The sequence below is a fragment of the Lates calcarifer genome, linkage group LG18, assembly GCF_001640805.2.
Source record: "Lates calcarifer isolate ASB-BC8 linkage group LG18, TLL_Latcal_v3, whole genome shotgun sequence".
Lineage (NCBI taxonomy): Eukaryota > Metazoa > Chordata > Actinopteri > Centropomidae > Lates > Lates calcarifer.
In genome coordinates, this window is record NC_066850.1 from 12,471,943 (window position 1) to 12,491,062 (window position 19,120).

A 19,120-nucleotide genomic window follows, 5' to 3' on the forward strand; every position below is an offset into this window, starting at 1 on the left:
TGTTACTGAAAAAACCTCTGCATGAGTAAAGTTTCTGAAAGACTGCTTCTCTACACTGTGAAGCAACATCTTGGCAACACAACTGATGAAGGCTTCAGTCCTTTCCTTACAACTCTGACTGCTCACTCAAATTTTTTAAATCTGGGGAAAGCTCAGTTTATTATTGGCAGCGTCTGCTGTAAATATGCTCCATATTTCAACAAACAGTAGAGAGAACAGTGGAGAAAATGGCACCGGTGATACTGTCCAGAGCAGCAAAGCCCAGTTTTTACACCAAAATATTTTTTAATGATGCTGATTCAAGTGAATTGGTGGCATATGGAAACTTTTTTTATTTCATTTGCCAGATTTCAGTCCCCCACAGGAAAATTTCCACACTTACACTTTTCTGATAAAATGCTTTGCTCAAAGGTCCAAGGGAAAGTTTTCCTTTTTCCACTGCCCTAGTTTTCCTCCTGTTCTTCACTTGACATGTGCAGTCAGTTCTGTGTGTGTGTGTGTGTGTGTGTGTGTGTTTCTGTTTGGGCAGTTTCATCCTGGCCCCCCCATAAGGGTTCCTAATGACCAATTTACATAATTAACACGCTGAGGCATGGCAGGCTGCCTCCGCTTCGGCGACACACACACACACACACTGAACCTGTGTGTGAGTGTGTGTGTAAGTGCAGCTGACTCGAAGCCAGAAACACACTCTCTCTCTCTCTGGCTTTTATTCCTCCATTTAATCTGAACTCCTTCTTTAAATCTTGTTGTCAATATTCTATTCATTTACTATGTGTTCAGCCTTTGTGTCTGAATATCCCCAGTGGTGAAAGATTTTAATACTGAACCACCATTATTGGTGAAATGTAGAGGGCATTTGCCTTGTTGAGACTCAAAATGACATTAACATAAAGTCGCACAGCAAAACATGAGCACAACAAAACATTCTCACAATCTCAAAATGACAACAATAATGAAAAAGACTTTTCAACAGTTTGAGAGTTGTGCTAAAACATGACAGGAGGAGCAGTAGGTGGGAAAACATTGCTACACAATTTATGCAAATAAAAAGATGTGTGAACTAACAAGCACATGCCTCTGTTCAACCACACTTGACTGGTGTTTCACTGGGAGCTGCAGGGTCCCACTGAAGTGTAAAGGGGTTCGGTGCTGAGCTAGAAATCTGATGCACACATACACCCTCTCCCCATCAACTCTGCTTTGTGCGTACTTTAATGCCAGCATGCCAGGAAGACTAAATCAAACAGGATTAGATGGACAGAACATATTAATCCACCCCAGACTGTGAAAGGCTAAATCCATCATGAGGATTAGTAATGAAAAATGATATTTACCCCACCCAATCAGCCCTATCTATGGCTGGGCAGTAGAAAATAAATATGGCTTCCAGACAAAAAATAAATATGTAGAACATTATTTCAGCAATATGAAATTGTTGACCTATGTTATGTCTGGGAGACATTTTCCACTGGTCAGTATCATTGTCTGAAATCTGATGAGAGGTTTGATGTCAAATCACAAATACAGTTACTAATTTCTGCAGATTCAATCAAGTGTTAAAAGACAAATGCTGCAGTTGTTGTTTCACATACATTTACTGTGTATTGAGGAATCCTACACTATAAAATCCTTGTTAAATATAAACTGCTGAGAAACTGAGAAAGGCTGCGTTTTTCCCCTCACATACTACATGAAGGTTCCTTCAGCTGTATGTAAGTCATGAAGATTAGCATATTTGAAATTCAAGCGCTGATCATTCCTGAAATGGTCAATAATTTCTACAGGAATGGGCTTTTCATGGCGCATGACTTTAAGGCTGCTGTAATCAATATCTTCATATCAAATGTAGGTCGAGTTACTATGTTTAATGTGAGAAGAGTCACTCACAGACAACAGACAGACTGGCTAGAGAACATACTGGGACAGTAACATCCTTTTTCCAGGAGTTAGTGGAGTAAATATTGGACTTAAATTCATCAGGTGGATTCAAACACAACTGTAGTGGGATACTAATGTTTTTGTCAGGGTGTTGTGGACCATCTCAGAGGCCTATTTGTCATTCCTAATGTTCATATTTGGACCCAATGCTGGAAATATGTCAGCCACGACAACACCACGTCACAATCAAGCTGAATTTGTGTCGTCTGAAGTGGGCCTTAATAAATCTATGCTAACAGGTCCACATACAATAAGCTGATCCAAAAACCAGGACGGTTGCCTGAAAGCACTTAATGACATCTTTTAAAAGCTGAAATTGTACTAAATTATCTTCATATATAAACTCTGACGGCTGTATTCATAGAGGGTGGAGCTGAATGTTTATGTTTATCAAAGTTATCTTCACCATTAGCTCACTAATACCTCTATTAAAGCCTATATTTTATCTTGTATGCCATTTTTCAAAATTCAATCATGAATTTCATCTGCTGCTTCGACTTTGTTTTGTTTTCAGTCTCTGCCGCTAACAGTGTGTCCATCAGCCTAACTGCTGAAATCAAATCAGCCCTCCTCATCATTTCCTCAGACTGATAGTTTATGAAAAGGGAACCGGCACCGAAGGCTCCGCCAATTCAAATACAGTTCAATGTGGAGAAAAAAAGGGAATGCTAATTCACCTGGGAAGACTGAGCGGGTGTGTATGTGTGTGTGTGGTTGTGTGAGTGTTTGTGTATTGACTCTCACAGTGAGGGGTGTGTCTGGTGTTGTATTTCCAATCTGTGGTCTGAATAGCAAGTCCGAGAACACACTTGACTGCTGTAATGAGGTATTCTGAGTACTCAGTGTGTGTGCGTGTGTGTGTGTGTGTGTGTGTGTGAGTATGCAAACAGACTGAACCCAGACCATTATGGGTGCAAAAGGAGGGGTGAAAGAAAGAGTGAGGAGAAAAAGATAAAAGTAAGAAAAACTCCAGAGTGCTGAAAGAGGAACAAGAATCCCTGGAGTTCCTCCCTCCTCCTCCCCCCCTTTTCTCCCCTTTATTCCTCCAGTCTTGCCCATACAAACACGCTCCTCCGTCCCCCACCCCCTCCACCTCCGCCTCCTCCTCTTCACCCCCCTCTTTTTCAACTGCCCTCTTTATCTCTCTTCTTCCTCCTCATCTTTCTCCCCACTGAAACACAAAACCCTTGTAATCCTCATGATTCCAGCCTGTCCGGAGGGGAAGGGAAGAGACGCAAGCGAGAGACAGATTCTGAAGGAGAAGCAGAGGGGAAAGAGAGAAAATGAATGAGAATAATGTGAAGAGGAAGAGGACCGGTGGAACAGAAAAACAAATGACAGTCACTCCACAAAATATCTGTCTTAAGACTTAAACATATATTCTGCTCATTTATTGGGCCTTATCAATTTCTGGGGTCTGTGCCAGAGAAGAAAATATATGTTGAGCCCCGGCTCTTTTCCAGAAGACAGAACCCCCCACCCCACCCCACCCGTTGAAACTCATCAACCATCCAACCACTGTTTATTTTGTGAGTTTTCTCTGCCGCTGAACGTGGTGGTGATGGTCGCTCGACAGGAGCTTCAGGCATCGTTGTGTTTGCAAAACAAGGGGTTAGAATATGTCCTCTAGGACAATCTGAATGCTACAGTAAGTCATTATCAGAGTGACTTTAAGTTTCATCAAAATATGATCAGTAAGTAAAGTGACTAGTGTGGGTGACCAACACGTTTCAGGATTCACAACCACCTGTAGCCAGAGGGAAAAGAATACAATAAAAGTGAAGTTTCCATCCTGAGCTGTGAATTCTACAATCATCTGTCAGACTAAACTCAGTTTTAAAAGCAGTTCTGGCCTCTTATGCAACCAGTGACATGCTGTTCATCTTTAATGGAGGTCCTGCCCAGACAGATGAAACCACTGATGAGCTTTGATTCAGAGAGAAGTGCTGCGACAAGGACAGAGGCTCCTCGTCCCCTCTGTGAGGTCTGGTTTACATCAGACGAGCCTCAGAGAGAGTCTTTGAGCAGTGAGTCGTCGAGGAGAACGAGAATCAAGTCCACCTACTTTACTCTGCAATTTATTTCAGGGGGGAAAGTGGACGGGTATTTGGCGGCAGACAAAAACCCATCAGAGCATAGCTATCAGGTGGCTTCAGGACACACAGGCACACACAGAGTCATCTACAGGGGCGCTGATAATAAGAGTCTGTTAGCGCTCCTTTTCTCAATCCAATCACAACTTGATTTAAAGGCAGCAAAGCGTCTCAGGCAACTAAAACTATTTATATCACATTTTTCTCCCGATTTCGCCGCCTGCTGTCTGTGTTCACAGAGCTGTTGGTATGGTTTCTACACGGCCGAGCAGTCACCTCCAGGCACCAGAGCTCTGGTAGCAAAGTGTGATTTTAAAACTGACATCTCACACTGAGAATAAACGTTCTCCTGATGGAGAGGAACAAATTCCACTCTTGGTAACCGGCTTGTTTTTAAGATTAGAGAGCAGAAAAAAGACAAAACTAAAAGAAAAAAGTAATAAAAGAGTCAATCAGTACAAGAGAAGTCTAAATAAATGTAAAACTTTTATACAGAAAATGTCTCATCTTGTTTTCATCTGGTTTCATCTTTAACCCTGAACATGTTAGAAAATGGGCAGTTTGAAATCACTCTTTGTGTTTGATCCATTTGGTCTGATAAAAATTAAAAACTCAGTATCAGGAATTTATTTTGGTTCTATTCCTCTAAGTCGTACGTCAGATGCCTCAGGCTGTAGTGAGTGCACTCTATATATAGGGCTTCAGGTAATTTTGATTGATTATACACACCAAACAGCTACTTGTTTTCTTTTATGGTCTTGAGTCTTGTAGGGTAATTCTTCCAGATTCCAGATAAAAAAAAAAACCTTTAACATGTTGCAAATCTGAAAAGCTGTTTAATAAATATATGCTTAAAGGCATTTAAACAAAGTGTTGGAGTTTCAAATTTTCACTTTTACTGCAAAAGAATATCGGCTCCAAATATCGGTTATAGGCCTCCTTGAGTACCAATAATCCGTATCGGCCCTGAAAAAACCATATCAGTCTATCACTAGTGTGGAACCATGCTAGCTTTTTGCCCAATGCCTTACTTAACTGATACTCTGATAAGAGTTACAACTAAGAAAGATTCCTCACTGTTGAATACCCAACCTCAAAACCTGTTCCAACAGGAATTACATTATATCAAGGATTTCATGGGACTGAGAAAAGGTTAGAACCACTGTCTCATGAGAAAACAGCATCCAAAGACTGATAAATCTGACTTTATAACCTAAACCACTCCAATTTAACTGTGTTAAAGAGCTTTAACTGTTCTGATTTGGCAGTCAAAGCCATTTAAAGACTTTCTCAGGACCCACTAATGAAGAAAACACAAAGGGAAGAGCAGGAAAAAGCACTTTTAGTCAGAAAATAATTGTTTCTAGTTGCACACTACCAGAAAAAAAAGAGAGGCAGAGAAAAAAACAACAAACCCTGATGAGGAACGCAGGCACAGCAGAAGACAGTGAAATGGTTTAATTCAAAATGATGACAGTGAATGATTCAGGAGATCAAAATGATGCAGGAGATTAAAAATCCAGCCTGTAGCAAATACGGGGGTGAGGAGGAGAGATAGTAGAGTGGGAAAAAAATCTTTAGAAAGTAGTTTCATTATCTTACTCAATCCTTCCTGAAGCTTTTGGAAGATGTTTGAACAGCTGAGTAGAGGAAATACACTCTTGTTCACATGCAGATGCACACACATGCAGACACACACACACAGAAATGTAGCTCTAAGGGAAGATAATCTTTAGAGAATAATTTTATTCTCCCATTAAATCCTCACAGATGCTTCCAAAGAATATCTGAATGAGGGGGGATAAGAGAAGAAACGCACCACACACTGGCTGATGAAGAATGAGACGCTCATTTGTCATGGGCCACAGCCTCATCACACACACACAATATACATGGGTTGAAATCATGAACACACACACATGCACACACACTGCAGGAGTTGGGAAGTATTCCGAGAGGACAAATGCAGCGCTGACAGACAGACGGTCGTGTTTGTAATTATCCCGATGCTTTTCATGTCACTTCACTTGATTTGTCTATGCTCTTTCATTATGTGGGTCTGTGTGAGTGTGTGAATGTGTGCGTACTCCTACACAATCTCTGTGCTGTGACATCCTAGTTCATTAATTTTGACGGTGCTGTATAAACTTTAAACTCCTCTCAGCTCCCGTGTGGCTCAAAAAGCTTCCATGCAGATCAAACTGAGCACTCGTCTCACAGCGCGTGTGTGTATGTGTGTGTGTGTGTGTAAAGCTATGACCACCACCGTACAGCTTATATACAAACATAAAAGAATCACCTATGGCTACAACTAATGATTATTTTTATTATCAGTTAATCTGTGAGTTCATTTCTAATCAACTAATGACTGTTTAGCCCATAAAATGTAAAAGGTGCCCATTAGACATTTTTAAAACTTAAAGGTAACATCCTCAAGTTGTTTATTTTGTTCGACCAACAGTGCAAAACTCAGTATATTTTTAGTTTACAATGATATAAAACAGAGAACAGCAACAAATCATTGTAATTGACAAGTTGAAAAGGGCAAATGTTTGGATACAAATAGTTGTTCAGACATTCCCCACCTCGCTGTGACCAGGAAAAGTTAAAGGATGACCAAAGTCTCCAGGGCTCATTCTCTGGGGACCATGAATAACTGCCCAAAATTTCACTGCAATCCATCCAAGTAGTTAGGATACTTGAGTCTCCTAACCAGAGTGGTGGCCTAACTGACTGACACAACTGTTAGGACATTCATGCCCATCAGAGGATCACAAAGGTGAAGGTGATGTCTTGATTTGTTACTAAACGACATGAAAACAAAGGAAATTGGAACCTCTTCATGTTGGAAAGAACAAAAATAATTATTTGATTATTAGATCTGCAGAAGATGGAAAGTTTCAGTACTGACTGCAGTGCAGTGTTCTATGTGTTTTTTAATCATCAAATAAATTCAATCAATCCATCAAATAATCTGTCGACAACAAGCTGCCATTTTATCTCCCCAGATTTAATAACCATCAGAATATGAGCTGGGAATGTTGTTAAAATTTTACATCTGATCGTGATTTTAAAAAGTAAAAATCAAGACAAATCAACTGATAAACAATCTGTCATCTTGTCTTTGCTATTTCACGTTTATGTCACCTTATGCTTGTCACATCACATTACAAGATGACAAACATCTCCTGTAATACCCCTCCAATACACCATCCATTATACAAAGGTCAGCCAGTCTCTGAAGTCTAACGAGCTAATTAATGATCTGTCAATCAAACATCAGAGGCGACACCCAGAGGAGAGAAGCAATCCATACATGGAAACCTTCCAAACTACACGGTCACAAACAAGAGGATGTGCACAAACTCAATTTGACAAGTCCTGAAGGAATGACTTGTTGACCTGAAAGCTCTAGAGAAATTCCAGGAAGTGGACTTTGTGTTAGAAATATTCTGTCAAGCTGCTTTTTTCCAAGTTTAATAAAAAATCCTCAGCTTTGTTGGTAAAATAACAAAACAGAATAACACCACGGCCACTGTTACTGCTCAGCCTGTTAACCTGGTGGATTCTATTTTTAAGACACTTAAGTTTGTATAAAGTGTGTCATGATATAACTCCCTGAAGACGTAGAACACACACACGCACACACACAACAGTGTGTGAGAGAGAGGCAGGAAAGACGACACTTGTCATTTACTGTATCACTATGAGTCACTAAAGCTCCAGAGAGATCTCTACCATATGTGGAAGACATTAAACCTGAACCTGTTGCTATGGAGCACACACACACACACACACACACACACACACACACACACACACACACACGTGTAGAGTCCATTTTGGAAGCAAGAAATGAAGAGAATAATAGAGAAAGAGGCTGTGGAGAGCAGTGAAGTAAGCTGTTAAAGCCATCAGAGGCAGGGAGGGTCCCTGCTGTTGTCCATAAAAGCTTAAATGTAGCAGACAGCTTAGAGAGTCTGCTTCAGTACTTTCCCTCCTCCCTCCTCTTCCTCCTCTTCACTTTTCACTTCTCTCTGCAGCGTTTCAAAGTTCATGTATAATAGAAATGAGCTGCAGGTATTCCTGATTCAGCTACTTCTGTGATCATAAAGGAATCAAAGGAACGAAACAGTCCACTCTTGCTGGGTAACAACAAAGTGCTGCCATGGACCGCGCACGCAAGTCAACGGTAAATATATTCAATGACAGCCAAGAATCGGCACCTCGGGGTAGGCAGGCCGACCACGGACCACAACTTCACAGGAAACAAAAAGAAGAAAATGATGTGGCTGCTCAAATAAAGTTAAATTAAATTCAGGAAAAAACAAAATAAAGAAAACTCTCAACTTTATTACTGTTAATGGCACATGAGCATTGGTAATTAATAACATAATTATGGGCTCATAACTTATCCTCTTTAGCTTCTCATTTAGTAAAATGGGTGACTGATGAATCCCCATGGGTCGTACATGAGCTAAATAACAGTGAAGGACACTGGCTTAAACAGTAAACACATCTCCACTCTGCTGGTATCTGTAACTCACAGCAGATAATTCAGCTTGTAGTAACAGAAAAGTCCTCTGGTGCACAGGAAGTGATGACTTTTATTTTTCAAGTTGCTTTGGAATAAGTTGTGTGAGACAAGAAGAAAACCTGCTGTGACAGGGGATTGTTTCTGCTCTCTTTGCTACATTAACTCGGTGGAGAAGAACGATACACAGAAGAAACTGTCTTCACGTGATAGTTAACAGATCTCATTGTAGGTCTTCCCCCCACCCCCACCCTAACACTGAAAACTGCACAGGATAAAAGCTCACAGCCCAGTTATAGGATTTCCTGTCAGACAAGTCCTTCATGAAACAGAGTTAGAACGTGTTTGTTTACTCCTTGCTAACAAGCTGCTCGGTAGCTAACATTACATAAAAGTTAATTCAAAGGATGTTTATTCAGCAGTTGTCTCACGGATCTTTCACACCTATAGTTCCTTTGCTCTGCTCCGAATCAGTTGATGAGTTTCTAAACTTGGAGTGTTCTCCCCTTCACTTGGTTTCTGTCACACAGAAAAATAAAAGTGAACTAAAGTGCATCACTCCAACCCACACGGGAACGGTCGCTCGTCTTATTGGTCAGATGTGTCTGTATATACAGTAAATACAGGAAGTAGATCCCGTGCACTGGTCTAGTGCATATTTCTGTGAGAGGAACATTGGTATATTTAACATGGAGCAACGACAGAAGTGGCATTCGCTCAGAAATGAGGTAATTATCTGGGCAAAACTATAGCAGCAGAATGTCAAAGGTACTTTCAGGGAATGTTATGAAAATACTAAACTGCATCACATAAAGAACAGTGCTTTTCCCGTCCCTTTGTCTGCAGATCAGGAACCTTTATAATGTACATCCATCCATCCATTAGCTATACTGCTTATCCTCTGAGGGTCACAGAAAGCTGGAGCCAATCCCAGCAAGAGGCGGGGTACACCCCAGACAGGTTGCAAATCTATCACAGGGCTGACATATAAAGACAAACAGCAATTCATGCTCATATTCTCACCTCGGGGCAGTTTAGATTCGCTAGTTAACCTGAGTGTCTTTGGACTGTGAGAGGAAGCCAGGAAGAACCGACAAACTCAAACACAGAACCTTCCTGCTGTGAGGCGACAGTGCTAACCACTGCACCACCATGTCATCCCCTGCATACTATACATAAGTAAATGAATGTATTAGACTTCCTTACACTGTAGTGAGCACAAGGGAACACTACTGCAGAGCAAAGTATCACTTAGAAGAATGATAAAGCTTGAACCAAATGATTCCCCCACAAAGAGAAGAAAGTATACACAATAGTAGAAGGCCTGAAAAGCAGCAGCCGCCAGCAGAAATTCCTACGCAAACTTCAAAAGTAAATTCAACAAATTAACACACATCTACTGAAGTTGACTGCGAAACGTAACAAACAGCAAGGCAACCTTTCTTCTTCTCTTCTTTCGTCTTTGGGCCAACCCAGTGCAACTTGGAGCAGCTAAAAGAAAAGAGTATAAAGCTTTCCACCACAGTGAAGCCACACTCTGCTGGCTAACACAGAAAAGAAAATACAAAAAACCCACACACGAGCATCCATTCACCCACGCCCTCCAAACACACAACAACACACACACACACACTGAACACACTAAAGCATGGGCAATGATCCTGAAACTATTCAATCACACCACACACACATAAACACAGCACTGTACCAGTTGGCAGCTGATAAAAGTCTGCTCCGAGTCATCAACTTTGCCGTCTAAGTCTCTTTCCCCATCCCTCTCACTGAGTTTCTACTCCTTCACTGTCCTTTCCTTCTTTCCATTCTTGTTCTTTTCTGCTGTTTTTTTTCCTTTTTTTTATTTGCAGCTTTCAACCATCTTGGCTTTCTTCCATCCATTTATATTTTTTTCCAGGTCTTTCTGTTGTTGTTAGATTTTTTGTGACATTCCTCCACAATCCATTTGTCAGTATTCTGGTGTCCAGGACTCTATTTTTCATTTGTTCCCTTCTTCCCTCCTTCTGTCTGTCTGTCCATCCTTCCCTCCTTCTCCTTCCCTCCTTCCTTCCTTCCTTCCTTCTTTCCTTCTTTCCTTCCTGCAACATCATTGCAGCTATAAATTAATGAGCTGATTAAGGAGATATAATGAAAAAGATGGACACGCACTGAGTTTTGGCAGGTCTGAGGAGATGTTTGCCATCTGTGTGTGTGCGTGTGTGTGTATGTGTGCCCTGAAAGACAAAAATGGAGCCCAGTCAGACCCACACACCTCACAATTTCACGCAGTGATATAATTCTGGGACTAAACCCAAGCCCAACAGCCAGCCAGACACACACACACACACACACACACAAATTTGTATCTGAATCATGTGTAAAACTCCAGCAGCTGTAGACACTGTGAGGTAAGTGATGAAGTGTTGAAGAAGATTAATAGAAAAGTGAAAAAGAGACAACTTGATGAAAGCCCTCTCTGATGTCCATGCATCTTATAGTTTTGTTCCACAAAAAAAAAAGAATTAATAAAAAAAAACTGTGTTTATTGAACCTGCAGTTATATTAATCATTCACTGCAAGTTGAGCAATGTGTCTTTGAGAAGGTCAGTATTGACATTTTCTGGACTGAATCTGCTGAGAGTTTGTGTTTTTTTATTGATGCTCAATATTTAAACAACAGTGTTGCTCACTGTCTCTGTGTCTATGAAGTCATTTTTATTTAAAGAAGTTGTTAAATACTGATGAGACCAAATAAAATCTGTTTTTTTCCTCACATTTGTGTGGGCTTTGGTGAGACAATGTCTGTGGGTTTAAATGGCCACTAGAGAAAATGATTTCAAAATGAAATCATTTAGCTTTATTGGGACTTAAAGGACTTTTGCATTATTGTTATAAAATCCAAACAGATACATCCACATGTCTGACATTATTGACTGGTATCTGTTTGTCACAGATGGACTGTATCACTATTGGTTTGATTTATAAATAGAATGTAATTTTTTTCCTCTACAGAAGTTCCCATTGTCAGTGGCAGGGTCCGCCATTCTCATGCTGGATGAGATTGTTAGCATGCTGAGAATTTTATTGTTGAAAGTGAAGAAAAACACTTCACTTATTTGAAAATCATGAAGTAGCTGAAATGACACCAAGAAATGGCAAAAAATTTGAGTCAAAAAGGTTGTTGCGAGCTGTCACAGTATTCTTTTGCATCTTTATATAGTGACTTCACATGTCTAGCGCCATCAAATTCCCTCTCAGTTACATAATGCATAGAGTTGGTTCTTTCAAAAATGCCACTGGTATTACTTGCATACACAATAACCCCATAAACTCATTTCACTTTCACACACTTCTCATTCATATATTCAACACAACACATCTAACCTGTCTAATGCTTGTTTACTTGTTTACATAATAACTATATTCATTTTCCAACACAGTTTCCCAGGGGAAGTGCGTTTCATTTCCTTAAGCAATGTTTTGTTTTAGTGGCTGCTGTGTGGGGCCCCTGTGATGCACCCTGAGGTCCCTTGTGGCCTCAACCAGCGCAGGAGGCCTCATCTAGCCTCACAGGCCCCCTGCTGGAACCATCTGCTGGGCTCCTTCTGAGGCAGGCAGCCCCAGGAAACACATCACAGCAGGGGGTTGATGAGAAAAGATTCACTGTGAATTTTTAACTGTTGCTCAAAATTGTTTGTCTGTTTGGGTCTATTTGTGAAAAACATTTTTGAGTTTTAAGAGCTCAGACTGAGGCAAAGAGCTAAGTCAGAGTCAGTCGTGATAAGTTCAAATCAAATTTCAAATCTTGCAAGGCAAGTCCAAGTGAAGCTTTAAGTCTTGTTCAAACAAGTTTAAAGTCAACTCCCATGTCCAAGTCAAATATAAAGTCTTGTCAGATCAAAGTCTCAAGTCAACCAGGACAAGTATGAGTCTCATCTCAAGTCATTTCAAAACTAGTCTCTAGTCAAGTCCCAAGTCTCATCAAAACAATTCTGACGTCAAGCCCTAAAGCAAGTCCCAAGTCTGTCTGGACAAATCCAAGTAATCTCAAATCCTGTCAAAACGATGTGGAGGTTGGACGTCTCAAGTTAGTCAATAAAGGTTTAAGTGAAATATGAAATAAGTCTTGTCAAATATAGCCTTAAATCAGTTGGCACAAATCCAAGTCAAGTCTCAAGTCTTTTCAAAAGGGGGAGAACAGGAGTTATCAGGAGTTATATGAAGAGATGAATGACTTGACCCTGAGAGAGATGAATTCACTCTCTCTCACACACACACACACACACAGGCACACACACATACACCCTTGTATTTGCTTTCATAAGATTTGAGAGAGTGACAAGCTACAAGCTCCCATGGAGGGCTGAGAAAATGAAGCAGTTTATGGGAACAAGAACGATTTAAAAAAATACACATAACAGAGAGGAATGAGAGATTGAGAACATGGAGGCAAGAGGCAAACAGTGATGGATGGAAGACAGAAGGGGAAGTAGAGGAAACACACACACACACTGTAGTGACACACTTTAATGTGAGTTGGCAGACTGTGAGCGGACAGAGGCAGATCATAGAAACCAGTCATTGAGATCAGACGACCATTCAAATCAACCAGTCACACTGGAAGGCTTCATTTTAGACCAGCATGGGTTTCTGAAGGTCCACAGCAACACAGGGTAGAAATATCTTTGGAACAATATACAGTGTTTACTCATCTGGGGTTATGAACTGAGAAAGAAAAAGCCTTAAATAGTCAAAATAACCCTGCAGCCAGTCTGCAGGGAGTAACAGAGACGAGGTATTACAGCCGTTACTGTGGTAGGTAATCTGTGTGCACATACTCCATCTTCCTGTGTGTTTGGTAGAGGTCTTCACATGCCTGAGAATCTGTACTAGATGAGAAAAAGCGACACAAACCAAAGATGGACGTGTCCATTTCAGAGTTACACATCAAAAGCCAAATGGGGTTAAATGTGTCATTCAGCATTACAGCTGTTTAATGTCTCTCCACATTAAGAGAGCATAATAACGTAAAGAAAGGTTGTTAATGTAAAAGCATACCAAATGACTTCCCCCAGGCTATGGCCGCCTGGCATATAAACGCTTGAATACAAAAATCCCTAAAAGAGGAAAAGAAGCATCTCTCTAGGCTGAACTGCAAGACAATGTAGCCACTGTAGCCTGTTCAAGCCTCTACTGAAATTAACAGTGCTAACCAGCTATCCCTGGCCCGTCCTGTCTTATACCACTTTGCGACAGTGAACACGCTGCCCAGAGGGCATATTCTAACCTACTGTCATATAAACACAGTGATGGCTGATGCTCTTGATAAGTAAACAACTCTTAAAGCTAACATTGGCTATATGAAGTCTTGAGTTTAAATATTTCACTTAGTTTGAAGATCATATAGCGTCATTGCATTGTAATGACCTTGTACCCATACCCAGACCTGCACCTTTCAACCCATAGAGGTCAATGCAGCTGACTGTCTTTATACAGCCATACAAGCACCTGTGCTTATATGTGACGCAGCTGCAGCCAAAATTTGTCAGATATTTGTTGCTATTGTCAGCCTGTCCTCAGATCCTGTGGGATCAAGAAACACACAGCACAATGCTGGATGCCACCCAGAGTCAAGATGGACAAAGACACGAGATAGGTTCGAGTCGAAACGTGTCGTTGAGGTTTTGATGGATCAGGTCTTAATACCTGTGGGGTGTATTTGTGTAAAAGGTCTTATTCTAATCCCTTATCCACTTGAGGTTGACATCTACATAACTTGAAGCTTAACCTCCTAACTCCTTATCCTACATGAATTAAAGTCCTGGTGTATATGTGGTGTATACTGTAGTAGTATCTTTATGAGAGTCTGTAACCTTGAAATTAGGATATTTTAGAAGAATAAGGACGGTTTGAGGGTTAAGACTTTAGTTTTAGGGTTGAGGTTAGACTTGTGCTTAGGATAAGCTAGGATTGCTGAGGGTCCTCGTAGGTAAGGAAACAAACAGGCTCTTACTACTCTGTCCCTTTTGCCTTAAACCTGCACTTATTTCTCAATATCAGGCTCTTAAATTGAAGTCTGCAACAGCAAAGACATTTTGCATTGTGCTATTACAAAAATATAATGATGTGGTGTTTGTGTATTCAAGTTATTCCTACTTCAACAACGCCGTAGAGTTGAGGTAGAGGAAGAAAGGCAACATAATAGACAGAGAGAGGTGTGTGTGGTGTAAGTAATTGGCTGATATGTGAGGAGAGTGTTTGTATGAGGGGGGCAGCAGAGTCTCAGTAAGAATTCATTTCTTAAAAACGGCCTGAAGCCTCCAATTAACCCCTTAACCCACCCACCGCCCCACCATACACCCAATCACACACACAAATATGCACAAAAAGACACAGGCAGCTGAGACCACCAAGGTAAACAGCCAATGGCATTCATGGGAACCTACAACGGTTTCTACTGACAATGGATGAGAGGAAAAGACTGAATAATTAGTAGAAATAACAATAGAATAAAAAATAGAAATACATGACGATAGACAGTGAAATAGAAAGTAATAAAAACTATCTAAAGTATAAAAGATAAAAGATGTTTTTATGACAGGATTTCAGAATAAAAGTCCTTACCTCTTCAGTGTTCAGGCCTGTTGATCTCTGATGACATCAATCACCTCACTCTCCTAAAAGAAACACACACAAAAAGAAAAAAAAAGTTTGGGTAAATTTTGGATGCACTGGTCCTATTTGATATGTCAGAGGACAGCTGCTGGAATTTGCTGAAACTCGAAGGAATTGATGACTGGCCTAAGGGCTGTCCTCAAATTACAGGTGAAAACCAGGTATTTGTTACTGATTAGCCCAGAGGAAGTCCTACATTAGAGTCTGGGTGGAGGAACATGGTGCAGGTTTCCATTGTTGACTCTGCCTGAGGAGTTTAAGGTTAACAGCCCAGATTTTCCTTTACACATCCTCTGTTGGCATGGCTGTAGACTCTTAGCCTTGTTCATGTACACCTGCCTAATAACCAGAAGCATTACACACATCTCTCCATTATCTAACATGAGGAGAGTCATTAAACTTTCACATATATTTGGAAGGTAGTGCTTTCAAATAACCCGCACAACTGTCTGGAATTGATACTGTGAATATTGGTACAAACTCTGTTCCACTAAAATTAAATCTGTGCATGACGACTGTTAGAGAAAATGCAGTTTTAAAAAAAGGCTCTGGATCAAAGTGAAAACCAGGCTTATATTCACAGAACAGTGATGGCGATGTTAATTAAACGTAATTAATTCACAGAAAGTGCCAGAAATCTCATATTATCTATCAGAGAGAAAGGCATATTACTGCCTGGAATAATAACAAAAAGCTGGAGCTCTGCCTGAGTTTAAATAGAGCCCTTCATCAGGGCATGAATTAAACTAAAGGCATTTTAATTTGTGATAATACAAGAAGAGAGCCTCAGTTTTTCTCTCATAACGATAACATTAATGCTTATAGGCACAGCAGGCTCTAAAATAAAGGGACTTTTTAACTGAGAAGATAAAGGAAAAATCAATTTGGAGAGTAATCTTCATAATGAGACAACCAAACAGACAAAGAGCTACCAACATTGCAAGTGTGTAATGAACAAAGACCAGCCGAGGCCCAAATGTTGCTGAATAAGCCTCCAGTAATTCAGTTCACAGGTATCTTAATTTTCATTCAGCTCAGACGAGGACACCTCTCGTCTCTCCTGCAGAAACGAGAATGATCCTCGCCCATGCTGCCTCACTTCCCACTGAAACAAGTAGCAAAACAGCTAGTGAGGCCAGGCCTTGAATGTGTGTACATGTTGAGTGTGTGAGTGTGTGTGTGTGTGTGTGGTGTGTGGTGTGTGTGTGGGGTGAAGTTTGTTTGGCAGCACTTCTAACAATGTTGAGGCCCTCGGTGCTATCCAACAGAATGGCCCAGTCTGTCTCCACTCTATCTCAAAGAACCATATGCTTCTGGATAGCAGAGCCCGTCTCATGTGTGCGTGTGGGAGTGTGAGTGTGTGTATTCATTTATTTGAGTGTGTGTCCATATGTTTCTAGCATCTAACATCCAACATCTAAACATCCAGATGGCGAAGCATCAGTCAACACAATGTTTCTTTCAATCATCAGGAAGTAGCTTGAAAACCGTAAAGACAATAAATATTCATCATGCGGGCTTTAGGGACCGACCACACCGCTCACTTCACAATTATACTACACTTATCATATTATGATAAGTATAACAAATAAAAATGATTTAAAACATAACCAGAATGAGGATAATTCACAGAATGAGAAAAGGCTGTGGACTAAATAACCTAAAGGAATGGATTGAATTTGCAAGGAAACAAAAGATAAAAACAAATCCAGTCCTCCTCATTTATTTTTTGGAGCTTTTATCAGCTGGATTTATGTCCTCAGATGATGGTAAAACCCATATCATCTTACTCCAAATGGCTGCTCTCATTTCTCAGGTTTAAAGCTCTGCTCCAGATGAGAAAATAAAACATTTTAGACTTTCATTTAATCACAGAACTACAGAGGCACTGTATTCACTTAGCCTGATAAACAGACTGAGTTGTCACATTTCGTATTCACTTCATTATTCAGTCTGACATTGTGTTCATATTAGCTATTTGGGAGTGTGGGTATATGCCTCAAACAATCAGTAGTGAGTGATGTATCTTCCCAGTAAATGTCATTTTCAATACAGTCAACTTAAAAGACACTCCACCAATTTAGCACTGCACCCCTATAACGATGTCACACTCATAACATATGGTTTGAAGGAAAAAATAATAAAATTGAAGGGAGGACAGGACATTTGGTGCAAACGACCTGAACTCTGGTACGATGGCAATTGGGCGCTCCATTATGACAACATACCCGCCCACAGTGTGTTTTTACACCCAAGTTTTTTGGCTGCATCAACACAGTCGTCACTCTCCACCCGCCCTACTCGCCCAGTTTGGCTCCCTGCAACCTCTCAAAATTGAATTCAAGCTAAAGGACTGCTGTTTTGACACAGTGGAGGAGATCCAAAGTGAGCCAGAGATGGTGCTTGACGCACTTACAGAACAGGACTTGGGGAATCTGTGAGTCACTTAGCCATCAACCAGAAACATCGTGTTTCAGCAGCGGGAGCAGTCACTGTCAGGGACGAAGGCAAATGTTTGTCGCCCGAACCTGACAGTAAACCCAAACTCAGTCGGTTACCTTTGCAATGCCATGAATGCTAGGAAAATAGGAAAAAAATGATTTACAGATCTCAAAACAGTTTGACAGCTGACTAAACGCTGACAACCAAAAGACTGTCTTCTTGTAAATAAACAAGATATTTTATCTCATCTAATAATTATGAGATTAACATAATAATGTTGATAGTTTTCCTCGTAATTACAAAGATCCTTAAGTCAGAAAGACAAGACATCTCTTTTTTCTGTTAAAGAAAGCGTCTTATGAACTAATTAACATAAATAATCTGATAAAAATCCACTGACTGACACGTTTGACAAGTTTGTTTCTTTCCTCATCTGAAGACTTTAACACAGAGAGATTCAGACACATCAGAATCTTAAAATATGGAGAATATTTCCATGAGTTTTATTAAATTTTCAGTAGGCTATTGTGCATTCTTCTCTCCAGCTCTCCCTCCACTGACCTCTGCCTTTTTCATTCCCAATCTCCTTCTTCAGCGTGATTCAAAAACAGGCTCTGCTGTGAATCAGTAAATGGCAGAGAAAGGCAGAAGGCCAGTGTTGCGTATTATTTTGATTTAAAGAAGAAACTTTTCTTCAGACTTTCATTTGCGAAAGAGTGAGATGGCAAAATGAATAAACTGTGTTGTTACTGTGATTTATATCAGTAACAGCAGCATAAAGCCGGATTTTCTGTCCATTTCTGGCTGAACTTGTGTAGAAACTGTGGCAGACGGAGGACAGACACACACAGCAGGTCCAGATTGTAGGCAGGGACGCCCTCTGCTCTCTGTCTGACCTCTACGCCAGGAAAACACACACACACACACACACACACACACTGTCTCTGTCTGTAACACATATAGACACACATCATGGGTGATGTCTCATGTGCCAAGAGAGACACTCAAACAATGACAGCCATGACCATCCAAAGACAAAGACCCCAAACACACTTTCTCTTATGAAAACAACTGAAGTTCATGTTTTATGCTTCATTCTTGCTTCATTTCAAATATGATATATTGCCTCTCTACATTTTATATCATTGTAAACTGAATATATTGAGTTTTGCATTGTTGGTTGGGCAAAATAAACAAATTACCTTTGGGTCTGAGAAACTTCTGATGGGCACGTTTCTGACATTTTGTGGACTAAACAGTTATCAGCTGATTGGAAATGGACTTACAGATTAATTGATGATGAAAATAATCGTTAGTTGTAGCCCTAGGTGATTCTTTTATGTTTGTACACACACATACACACACACACACACACACACAGAACACAAAGACCAGAGGGAGAAACAATGTTGACAAAAGAACCAAGAACAGAATTACCTCC

The 19,120-nt window shown here is 40.4% G+C and overlaps 1 protein-coding gene across 3 annotated transcripts in view; it reads right to left on the reverse strand.

Moving 5' to 3' along the window:
- The window catches only part of LOC108895936 (plexin-B2), a 151,347-nt gene that overhangs the window by 74,968 nt on the left and 57,259 nt on the right, over positions 1 to 19,120 (reverse strand). For all 3 annotated transcript variants that reach the window (XM_018694950.2, XM_051077833.1, XM_051077834.1), the window contains one exon: positions 15,187 to 15,239. The gene's annotated coding sequence lies outside the window, so the exon portion shown is untranslated. The remainder of the gene's footprint in view (positions 1 to 15,186; positions 15,240 to 19,120) is intronic.